This window comes from Rattus norvegicus, chromosome 9, assembly GCF_036323735.1.
Source record: "Rattus norvegicus strain BN/NHsdMcwi chromosome 9, GRCr8, whole genome shotgun sequence".
In the NCBI taxonomy this organism is placed as follows: Eukaryota; Metazoa; Chordata; class Mammalia; order Rodentia; family Muridae; genus Rattus; species Rattus norvegicus.
Genome location: NC_086027.1, coordinates 56,224,497 through 56,236,654, shown reverse-complemented (window position 1 = coordinate 56,236,654; position 12,158 = coordinate 56,224,497). Strand labels below are relative to the sequence as shown.

General features: G+C 40.9%; 1 pseudogene; it reads left to right on the top strand.

Moving 5' to 3' along the window:
- Positions 1 to 1,671: 1,671 nt before the first annotated feature.
- On the top strand, positions 1,672 to 3,103 carry Pgap2-ps2 (post-GPI attachment to proteins 2, pseudogene 2; annotated as a pseudogene).
- The last annotated feature ends 9,055 nt before the right edge of the window (positions 3,104 to 12,158 follow it).

Here is a 12,158-nt window from a genome sequence, read left to right as displayed (position 1 = left end):
GGCAAGATGGCCATTTTTACTATATTTGCCAATCCATGAGCATGAGAGATCTTTCCATCTTCTGAGATCTTCTTCAATTTCTTTCTTCAGAGACTTGAAGTTCTCGTCATACAAATCTTTCACATAGTGGATTGCGTTGATGGATTGCCATATATTGAACCATCCCTTCATCCCTGGGATGAAGCCTACTTGGATCATGATGGATGATCATTTTGATGTATTCTTGGATTCTATTTGCAAGAATTTTATTGAGTGTTATGTATTGATATTCATAAGAAAAATTGGTCTGAAGTTCTCTTGCTTTGTAGGGTCTTTGTGTGCTTTAGAAGTAAGTGTAATTATGGCTTCAAAGAATGAATTGGGTAGTGTTCCTTCTGTTTCTATTTTGTAGAATAGTTTGAAGAGTATTGATATTAGGTCTTATTTGAAGGTCTTATAGAATTCTGCACTAAACCCATCTGGTCCTGGGGTTTTTGTTTTTGTTTGTTTGTTTGTTTTTGTTTTTGTTTGTTTTCATTGGAAGACTTTTAATGGGTTCTTCTATTTCTTTAGGCATTATGGGACTGTTTAGTTGTTTTACCTTATCCATATTTAACTTCGGTACCAGTATTTATCTAGAAAATTGTTCATTTCTTCCAGATTTTACTGTGTCATTGAGTATAGGCTTTTGTAGTAGGATCTGATTTTTTTTTCAATTTCCTCAGTTTTTTTTGTTATGTCTCTCTTTTCATTTCAGATTTTGTTAACTTGGATACCCTCTCTGTGCCCTCTGGTTAGTCTAGCTAAGGGTTTATCTATTCCATTGATTTCTCAAAGAACCAGCTCCTAGTTTTGTTGATTCTTTGTATAGCTCTTTTCTGTTTCTACTTGCTTGATTTGAGCTCTGAGTTTGATTATTTCCTGCCATCTTGTGTGTATTTGCTTCTTTTTGTTCTAGAGTTTACAGATGTGCTGTCAAGTTGTTAGTGTATGCTCTCTCCAGTTTCTTTTTTGGAGGCACTCAGAGCTATGAGTTTTCCTCTTAGCACTGCATTCATTATGCCCCATAAGTTTGGGTATCTTTTGCCTTCATTTTCCTTACATTCTAAAAAGTCTTTAATTTCTTTTATTTTTTTCTTGACCAAATTATGATTGGGCGTAGTGTTGTTCATATGTATGTGGGCCTTTTGTTATTTTTGTTGTTATTGAAGACCAGCCTTAGTCCATCATGATCTGATTGGATGCATGGGATTATTTCAATCTTCTTTGATGTGTTGAGGCCTGTTTGTGACCAATCATATGGTGAGTTTTGGAGAAAGTACCTTGAGGTGCTATAAAAGAAGATATAAGATGGAAGGTTCTATAGATATCTGTTAAATCCATTTGGTTTATACTCTATATTACCAGCATCCTCCTCATCTACCTCTTCTTCATTATCATACTCATAAATCTGTTCTTCTAGTGCTAGAGTTGTTTGATTATCCTGATAACCAATTTACTCCAGGCCATCTTTGGATATGGGTGCAAAGCACAACTTTAAAAATGTGGGACTGATAGCCATATCACAGTCAAAGATTGCTTCTGTTTCTATGCCTATAAAAGTGTTTATATAACCTGTTGATGTTTTCTAGATGTTATATTTTAGCTGTGATGGTTTTCTCCAATCATTATTGAATATATCTCTAGCATTGGATGCATGGGGCTCCCAGTTCTGTGCCCCTGGCTACGGGGTATGGCCCCCTAGCCGCCACTACTTGGGGCCGCCTGCTCAAGATCCCTCCAGGCACTGTGAGTGGAGGCGTTGGGGAGCCTTGGAACCTCAGACTAGTTTTGAATCCCTGCTCTGCCAGTTACTAGCTTGCGGTTTTAAGTGCCCAATTGCCTGCCATCAGTGAGCTCTGCCATTAGTGGGAAGGTTCCCCAGCACTACGTGTGGCGTTTCTGCATTGGCCTACACTCAGCACCCCACTTCTTGACAGTCTTCACCTATTGAAAATGTTGTAAGACCCCAAAGTGGTCTTAGCTCAGGAGCATGACCCACAGAACACAATATGACAACAGACCGATGCAATGGCAAGAGGTTTATTGATCCATGCACATGGGGTTGCTCATCCTCGCAGGGAGAGTCAACCTTGAACTCAAACAGCACACATCTTTTATATTTTACAAAGGGCAGACCTCAGCAACAGGGCTACCTGTTACTTTGATTGGTGGAACACAGGACAAAGGATAGCTTCAGTCGTTGGTTGGTTCACTCAAGGGGGTGTTTTTGGCTTAATTGGCCAATTTCCTCATCCTGCTGTGCACCTGGCCTCAGAAAGTTCCTGGAGAGGGGTGGGGTGGGGGGAGCTGGGGAGTCAGATAAGGTCAGGCTGACACATATGGTGGTTTTTCTTGGAATTTACCACAGGGAGGGGTAGGGGAGTCTTTTTCTGAGAACAGCTTTGTTTTGGCTGGTCTCAACTTAAGCCTGGTCACTCTTACCACCAAAACCTTGTTTCTATATTCCCAGAACCTTGTTCTTACATCTTTGTTTCTCATATCTATGAAACTTCTTTCTTCAGACCCACTACCTCAGCTGTGCATCCCCGTGTCGGGGTTACCGCCTTCTCTGCCGCCTCAACTTCAGTCTCAATGTGGTGGAGAACCTGGTGCTGCTCGTGCTCACCTATGTCTCCTCCTCCGAGGTCTTCATCATCCACGAAAATGCTTTCATTGTGTTTGACGGGGCATCCCTTAGTTACATGCTCCTCACTTGCATTCTCTGGCAGCTGACCAAGAAGCACACAGTAAGTCAGGAGGATTGTAAGTCCTACAGCTGGAAACAGCAGCTCTTCATCATCAACTTTATCTCCTTCTTGGAGCTGGCTGTTACTTCTGGCACAACATGTATTGTGAAGCTGGAGTGTATACTATCTTTGCCATCCTGGAGTATACTGTTGTCCTAACCAACATGGGGTTCCACATGACAGCCTGGTGGGACTTTGGGAACAAAGAGATGCTAATAACCTCTCAGCCTGAGGAAGAGATTCTACACCCTTCTCTGATGCTGGGAAACAAGAAACCAAGTCCTGAGGTTCATGACTGTCTAGTTTTTGACCTTTATATAGACTCTTTTCACTAAGGTTAGGGTCCAGAGCAGTGGCTGCTACCTGACGATCACAGCCATTTATCTCTGTTCATTCATCGGACAGATGCGTCTAGCAATCTACCGTGCACACCCAGATTGTGTACACCCAGGTGGTAGTTCTATAACTTGCCCAGGTGTTCTACAGGTGTACCCTCTTCCCCATCAGCCTCATTGTGTTCCTGTGTATGACTGGGGGAAGTATGTTGTGTGATTTCTAAGGGCTTTGGTCTCCGAGGTCATCCAATGGAAGTGGTGTTGTGTCGTACTTAACAGATAACTTGTCCCAGAAGCAGTATCAAGCATAGGATATGTTTTCATTTCCCATCTAAAACCTCTGGCTTCTTGGAATATGTCTGTAATCCCAGCATGTTGGAGGCTGAGATGGGTGGACTGCTTCAAGATCCATGCCAACCTGGGCTACACAGCCAGACCTTGCCTCAAAAATGAAATAAGATGCAAGGCACGGTGGCACATGCCTTTAATCCCAACACAGCAGAGACAGGCAAATATCTGTTGAGTTCAAGGCCAGCCAAGGTTATACAGTAAAACCCTGTTTTAAGGAAAAAAATCAAAGAACCCTAAAATCACAGCCTTCTAAGACCCTTCCCTCCTTGGACAGGGGGTAGGGGTCAGAGGTAGATTTCCCTACTCCAGAATGGGTTCCTTGGCTTTCCTTTATCCTCGATACTGTCCCATATCCCCAGCTCTCATTTGTATATTTTATTTCAAAGGACAGTAATTTTTTCTTTTGTCAACAAATAAAATAAAATAAAATGACATTTTAGTGGACTTTGCTCATGAATGTTAGTATTATTTCCATCTGCAGTGTCTAACATATAGATCTTAAAAAGATGGGCTGATATGGTTGCTGCTCTGACCTGAGAGCAGCATCTTTTAACCACCCATAATTATACAATAAGCACATTTCTGCCAAAAGGAGTGTATGAATTATGAACCATGTCCAGTATCTCTCATCTGTCCAATAACCTGATAATTTTCAATCTATTTCTGCAATAGTGGGGTAGATAGTGGTATTAAAAATTCTGGGGAGGTCCCAATGTTTGGTACTGAGGTGGTTCATTTTACAGAGGGAGTAGTAGCACTACTGGTTTCTGTGGCTCTTGTGCTGACACTGTGTCTGAGCCTGTGGTGCCTAGGTAAGGTGCTGGAGGCTCTGTATTTGTCGATGTACTGATTATGGTGTTCCCAGTTGTATTGTTGCCTGATGTTCCCTGACATAATCCCCCAAACAATAGGAGCCACAAGCATGATGGTGTTAATATGCTTGCAGCTGTATCCACCCATGGGGAGGCCATGATAATTATGGCTATTCCTGCTATTGCTCCCAGGGGTATATACATGATAGGCATGCTGAGATGTTTCCAAATTTATGCTATGTTTAGTTTTGCTATTATCCAGTGTAATGCTCCTGAAGTCACTACCAACATTAAGAGGATTGCCAGGGTACCTTAACTTGTATAATGATGTAGGAACCCACTCCAACAAATTGTCCAATTGGTGACACTTCATGTTGGTTATGTTTGTCCCTTAACTTGTTTTTCTTTTTTTTTTTCTTTTTTTTTCTTTTTTCTTTTTTTTTTTTCCGGAGCTGGGGACCGAACCCAGGGCCTTGTGCTTGCTAGGCAAGCGCTCTACCACTGAGCTAAATCCCCAACCCCCTTGTTTTTTGGTTGAACCATGTATTACAAAATTTACCACTAGCACTACAGTATTAATAATTATAATTATTTCTAGGCATGTATAATAAAATCTTTCACATAAAGTTCTACTAAGACTCATATGCCATGCAATATCTTCCAGTCTGGAAAGTTTTTTTTTTTCCAGAGCTGGGGACTGAACCCAGGGCCTTGTGCTTGCTAGGTAAGCGCTCTACCACTGAGCTAAATCCCCAACCCCCAGTTTGGAAAGTTTTAGGTGGGCTTTACCTTGTGTAATCCAGACAGTGTTTCCCTGACCTTGGGTCACCACTTCTGCTGCTTCAAATGTCTGATCCTTCTCATTCTTATGAATCTATTTATAGTTCTTAATTAGCACTTTATCTTGTTCCATTGGGTATTCTATATCTATGTTATATTCTATTGTCTCTTGTATCTGTGATTTTCTATTCAATTTTAATCTTGTTCAATTTAGTTCATGTATGCATTTCAGTTCTTGTGCCAGGTAGCTATTCTTATCTCTACTTGCTAGCTTAGTTTTGAGCAAATCATTAAACCTTCTGATGGCTCCTGCTGCTGTTGTCTGATAAGTCATCTGATACTCCCATTGCATATTCATAAGCTTACAAAAATTTTAACCTTGTTCCCTGTGAAATTCATTTCTTGATCAGATTGTATAATATTTGGAGTCCCAACATGAGAAATCCAATCCTATAATGTAAGTATGGTTTTAAAGATTGCTTTGGGTGTCGTCCACTTTTGGCAGATCCTAATCTTGTGCATAGGTCTACCAAGGTGCATGTATATGCTCCTTTCCATTGACTTAATGGTCCTATAAAGTCTATGGTAAGGTATAATTGAAACTCATCCTATGTCCTGTTTTCCCTTATAATTGTGTGTGAATCTAGTTTTATCTCTTGGGCAAGGTTTGCACTGGTTTATGGCATCGTTAATCTTTTTCATGTCACCTTTACATTTCTACTTGAAAACCAATGGAACGTGGCATACGTTCCTGCATCTCCAGTGTTTCATGTATTTTTAATGTTTCTTCAGTGTTCATATCTGTCTTTAAGGTTCTAGTTTATATTGGCTTCCATTTTGATTTAAATCTTAATTTGTTGGAGTCTATCTGTTCCGCCTTCCAATTTTGTTTTAATCTAATTGCTAGGCTGGCAAATTTATCCACTGTACCATTATGTCGATATTAGTCTCCTTCTTTACCAGTATGGGCGTTTGCACGGCATATATATATATATATATATATATATATATATATATATATATGTATGTATATGTATATATATATACATATATATATCCCTTTTGACTATATTATATAATCCTATCCAAAATTCCATAGACCATATATCTTTGCCATTAATTTTCCAATTGCTCATTTTCCATTTACATGACCATATGAATGGCTATACCATTGGCTCCATACCATGAGTTGGTAAACGAATGTAGTACATTTTGTTTTACTTTGAAGCTTCGCTTTGCTGCTGGTGTGCCTGCTACTACTTCTGCATTTTGCACAGATTTAGCAATTCCTTGCTTTGTGATCACCATTCCATCCTCTGGTCTGTAGGCTGCTGTCTTCCACAAGACCGTGGTCTGTTTACTGGTGCAGAGCCATTTGTAAACCGGGCATTAACCAGGGAAAGCTGGTACTCCCCTGTCCTTCGATGCCTTGGTGGTACCTGTTTCTGGGGAGGGGTGGCATTGGCATGATTGATAATCCCTGTGGAGTCCTAGGGCAGTTGGTCTGAAGTATCAACTCTGATGCCTTTGGTGCTGACCCCTTTGCAGAGTGGGTACCAGAGCAAAGGTGCTCTACTAAGTACCACTCCACTGTAGTACTTTACCTTCCATGGGTAGACTGGCCCATGCTTCCTCTGGTGCCTTGATCCAATTTAGGATCAGGATGGTGGTTCTGAGTATTACTCAATTGTTCTGTGGTGTGCTGTGGCAAGTTTTTAAGGCCTGATATGTTGTCCAAATTGTTTTCTCAAATAGAGAGAATTTCCAACCATGGGAAGCATGTACAATACAAGCATACTGGCCATTCTCTACCATTTCTTTTGGCAAAGATATTCCAGTTTCGAGACTGTTTGAGGAACAATATATCTAAATATGCTATATCATCTCGTTGAATGTACTGCAGTTTAGAATATTCCTTTATATATTCTAGCACTGTTTTCACAGCTTGTTCTTGGGGTTTATCCCAAGTGAAATCATTTGCTTTCCTCCTAATATTATACAAGGGTTGCTGCTCTTCCTACCACATAGGCAGCAATTGGCCTCAAGGTGTTGGTAATTGGCCTATGTTTTTCCATGTACCTTCTGCTCTTCCTAACACATATGCAGCAGTTGGCATCAAAGTGTTGGTAATCAGTAGTGATGAGGACCCTCACCACTCACTCTTTTGAGTGCTTCAGCACCTGTTCGCTTCAGTAGCACTTAGGTTCGACGTGGTGGTTCCTTCTTTCACTGTCCCCCTTACAGCTCTGGCTAGTTCTGTGCCTGGGCTGCAAGTAATTTTGTATGACCAGAGGCTTATTGACAATTTGGTGAAATTTAGAAAAAATAGGAATAGTTTTGTTCTTACAGGGTCCACTTTCCTTCTCAGGATTCCACCTTGAAGGTGGAATTCTGCGAACTATCATAACTGATGTGAGTCATGTCCAACTTATGCCTGGAAAGGAAAGACCAAGTCCAGATATCATTTGACTTCAAGGTTTATTCACTACAAGGACAAGGATCAGTCCACCACATATGTATGGGGTACCTGACTCAGAAGCAAGTGGCAGAGAGGCTCACAAGAAAGGCTCACCACTTCAATGAGAAGCATCATGCTACTACACACATATCAGGTACCTGACTAAAAAGTAAGTGGCAGAGAGGCTCATAGGCAAAGCTCACAATCTGTTCATCACTTGGCATGTCTCAGGTGGTGGCTCCTTCCTCTGGATCCTCTATCTTAAAGCAGCCAGAGTGGCAGTCAGTTGTCCTCTGGTTGGAGAGCAAGACAGCACAACGAGCTTCACTGTCACAGCATCAAGGACTCTGCCTGCCTGATGCAAGCCTCTGCTTTTATTTGCTACAATGGGCAGTCACAGTCTAGTCAATTACACTCTAGCATTACGTCATCACCCAGTACTTTATTCTTATCTACTACACATAGCTTACATGAACTACCTGTTCCTCACTGTAACATCCAACTCAATCTTATTCTTATTCCTTACTTAATGCTCTCCACACCAAAATTTGTTAGAAGACAAACTTTAGCTTATCCAGTGAGTACACAGCAAAGGCCAGCAAATGAAAATGATCCACAAATTTATAATGGATTCAAATGGCAGCCCACGGATATGCTGGATTTGAGAAATTTATGGAAAGTGTCAATAATTATGAAATACATTCACCATGCATAAAAAAAATCTTGGCTTCTTGAGTGAACAAAAATAGAATAATCCCCCAAGACTGGAAAGAAATGACAAGAGTAATATTAGAACCTGGGCCATAGTTACAATGGCTTTCATGGTGGAAAGAAGAAGCTAAAGAGATAGCATAGAAAAATAGAGTCCAAGATGTCAATATTTCTAAAAGCCAACTGCTAGGTGAAGGTCAATATACTTAAACAGAAATACAAACTGTATATAATAAAGAAACCTTGACATTTTCCCCCATAGCAATCTTTAATGCCTGGGACAAGACTGAAGAAACAATAAAAAGACTTGAGCCATTTACTTAGGTTGCACAAGGCTCCAAAGAAACATTCACTGTTTACAAAGATTAACTTCAGATATAGATAGAAAGATATCAGATCCATTAGTTTAAAAGGCACTAATTGAATCTAATTGAGTACCAACAGGTGATTATACCATTGATGTCATGATCAACATCTATTGATGAATGGATTAGGAATATGATTGGTGTTAAATCTTATTCTCCTGAGAAACCTTACTAGGAAAAGCTATCCCTAGGGGTTATGAGAAAGGCCAAATTAAAAAAATGTCCAAATTGGGGGCTGGAGAGATGGCTCAGCGGTTAAGAGCACTGGCTGCTCTTCCAGAGGTCCTGAGTTCAATTCCCAGCAACCACATGGTGGCTCACAACCATCTGTAAAGAGATCCGATGCCCTCTTCTGGTGTGTCTGAAGACAGCTACAGTGTACTTATATATAATAAATGAATAAATCTTTTAAAAAAAATGTCCAAATTGCTGTGAACAAAGTCATTTCAAAAAAAATTACAAAGAAAAACAAATTGAGTCCAAAATAGAGCCTATGCCATCTGGTATATGTGAAAGACAGCAGAGCAGCTCTCTGCTCCCAGACCCGGTGAGAGAGAGACCCAACCGCCTGGTCAGGTGGGCACTCCTGAGGCTGCAGAGCGGAAGAGACCACCAACACTGCTCACCCCTGCCCACATCCCTGGCCCAAGAGGAAACTGTATAAGGCCTCTGGGCTCCCGTGGGGGAGGGCCCAGGAGCGGCAGGACCCCTGCCAGAGACACCGCTGGACCCTGAAGGAAACAGACCGGATAAACAGTTCTCTGCACCCAAATCCTGTGGGAGGGAGAGCTAAACCTTCAGAGAGGCGGACAAGCCTGGGAAACCAGAAGAGACTGCTCCCTGCACACACATCTTGGACGCCAGAGGAAAAAGCCAAAGACCATCTGGAACCCTGGTGCACTGAAGCTCCCGGAAGGGGCAGCACAGGTCTTCCTGGTTGCTGCCGCTGCAGAGAGCCCCTGGGCAGCACCCCACGAGCGAACCTGAGCCTCGGGACCACAGGTAAGACCAAATTTTCTGCTGCAAGAAAGCTGCCTGGTGAACTCAAGACACAGGCCCACAGGAACAGCTGAAGACCTGTAGAGAGGAAAAACTACACGCCCGAAAGCAGAACACTCTGTCCCCATAACTGACTGAAAGAGAGGAAAACAGGTCTACAGCACTCCTGACACACAGGCTTATAGGACAGTCTAGCCACTGTCAGAAATAGCAGAACAAAGTAACACTAGAGATAATCTGATGGCGAGAGGCAAGCGCAGGAACCCAAGCAACAGAAACCAAGACTACATGCCATCATCGGAGCCCAATTCTCCCACCAAAACAAACATGGAATATCCAAACACACCAGAAAAGCAAGATCTAGTTTCAAAATCATATTTGATCATGATGCTGGAGGACTTCAAGAAAGACATGAACACACTTAGGGAAACACAGGAAAACATTAATAAACAAGTAGAAGCCTACAGAGAGGAATCGCAAAAATCCCTGAAAGAATTCCAGGAAAACACAATCAAACAGTTGAAGGAATTAAAAATGGAAATAGAAGCAATCAAGAAAGAACACATGGAAACAACCCTGGATATAGAAAACCAAAAGAAGAGACAAGGAGCTGTACATACAAGCTTCACCAACAGAATACAAGAGATGGAAGAGAGAATCTCAGGAGCAGAAGATTCCATAGAAATCATTGACTCAACTGTCAAAGATAATGTAAAGCGGAAAAAGCTACTGGTCCAAAACATACAGGAAATCCAGGACTCAATGAGAAGATCAAACCTAAGGATAATAGGTATAGAAGAGAGTGAAGACTCCCAGCTCAAAGGACCAGTAAATATCTTCAACAAAATCATAGAAGAAAACTTCCCTAACCTAAAAAAAGAGATACCCATAGACATACAAGAAGCCTACAGAACTCCAAATAGATTGGACCAGAAAAGAAACACCTCCCGTCACATAATTGTCAAAACACCAAACGCACAAAATAAAGAAAGAATATTAAAAGCAGTAAGGGAAAAAGGTCAAGTAACATATAAAGGGAGACCTATCAGAATCACACCAGACTTCTCGCCAGAAACTATGAAGGCCAGAAGATCCTGGACTGATGTCATACAGACCCTAAGAGAACACAAATGCCAGCCCAGGTTACTGTATCCAGCAAAACTCTCAATTAACATTGATGGAGAAACCAAGATATTCCATGACAAAACCAAATTTACACAATATCTTTCTACAAATCCAGCACTACAAAGGATAATAAATGGTAAAGCCCAACATAAGGAGGCAAGCTATACCCTAGAAGAAGCAAGAAACTAATCGTCTTGGCAACAAAACAAAGAGAATGAAAGCACACAAACATAACCTCACATCCAAATATGAATATAACGGGAAGCAATAGTCACTATTCCTTAATATCTCTCAATATCAATGGCCTCAACTCCCCAATAAAAAGACATAGATTAACAAACTGGATACGCAACGAGGACCCTGCATTCTGCTGCCTACAGGAAACACACCTCAGAGACAAAGACAGACACTACCTCAGAGTGAAAGGCTGGAAAACAACTTTCCAAGCAAATGGTCAGAAGAAGCAAGCTGGAGTAGCCATTCTAATATCAAATAAAATCAATTTTCAATTAAAAGTCATCAAAAAAGATAAGGAAGGACACTTCATATTCATCAAAGGAAAAATCAACCAAGATGAACTCTCAATCCTAAATATCTATGCCCCAAATACAAGGGCACCTACATACGTAAAAGAAACCTTACTAAAGCTCAAAACACACATTGCACCTCACACAATAATAGTGGGAGATTTCAACACCCCACTCTCATCAATGGACAGATCATGGAAACAGAAATTAAACAGTGATGTCGACAGACTAAGAGAAGTCATGAACCAAATGGACTTAACGGATATTTATAGAACATTCTATCCTAAAGCAAAAGGATATACCTTCTTCTCAGCTCCTCATGGTACTTTCTCCAAAATTGACCATATAATTGGTCAAAAAACGGGCCTCAACAGGTACAGAAAGATAGAAATAATCCCATGCATGCTATCGGACCACCACGGCCTAAAACTGGTCTTCAATAACAATAAGGGAAGAATGCCCACATATACGTGGAAATTGAACAATGCTCTACTCAATGATAACCTGGTCAAGGAAGAAATAAAGAAAGAAATTAAAAACTTTTTAGAATTTAATGAAAATGAAGATACAACATACTCAAACTTATGGGACACAATGAAAGCTGTGCTAAGAGGAAAACTCATAGCGCTGAGTGCCTGCAGAAAGAAACAGGAAAGAGCATATGTCAGCAGCTTGACAGCACACCTAAAAGCTCTAGAACAAAAAGAAGCAAATACACCCAGGAGGAGTAGAAGGCAGGAAATAATCAAACTCAGAGCTGAAATCAACCAAGTAGAAACAAAAAGGACCATAGAAAGAATCAACAGAACCAAAAGTTGGTTCTTTGAGAAAATCAACAAGATAGATAAACCCTTAGCCAGACTAATGAGAGGACACAGAGAGTGCGTCCAAATTAACAAAATCAGAAATGAAAAGGGAGACATAACT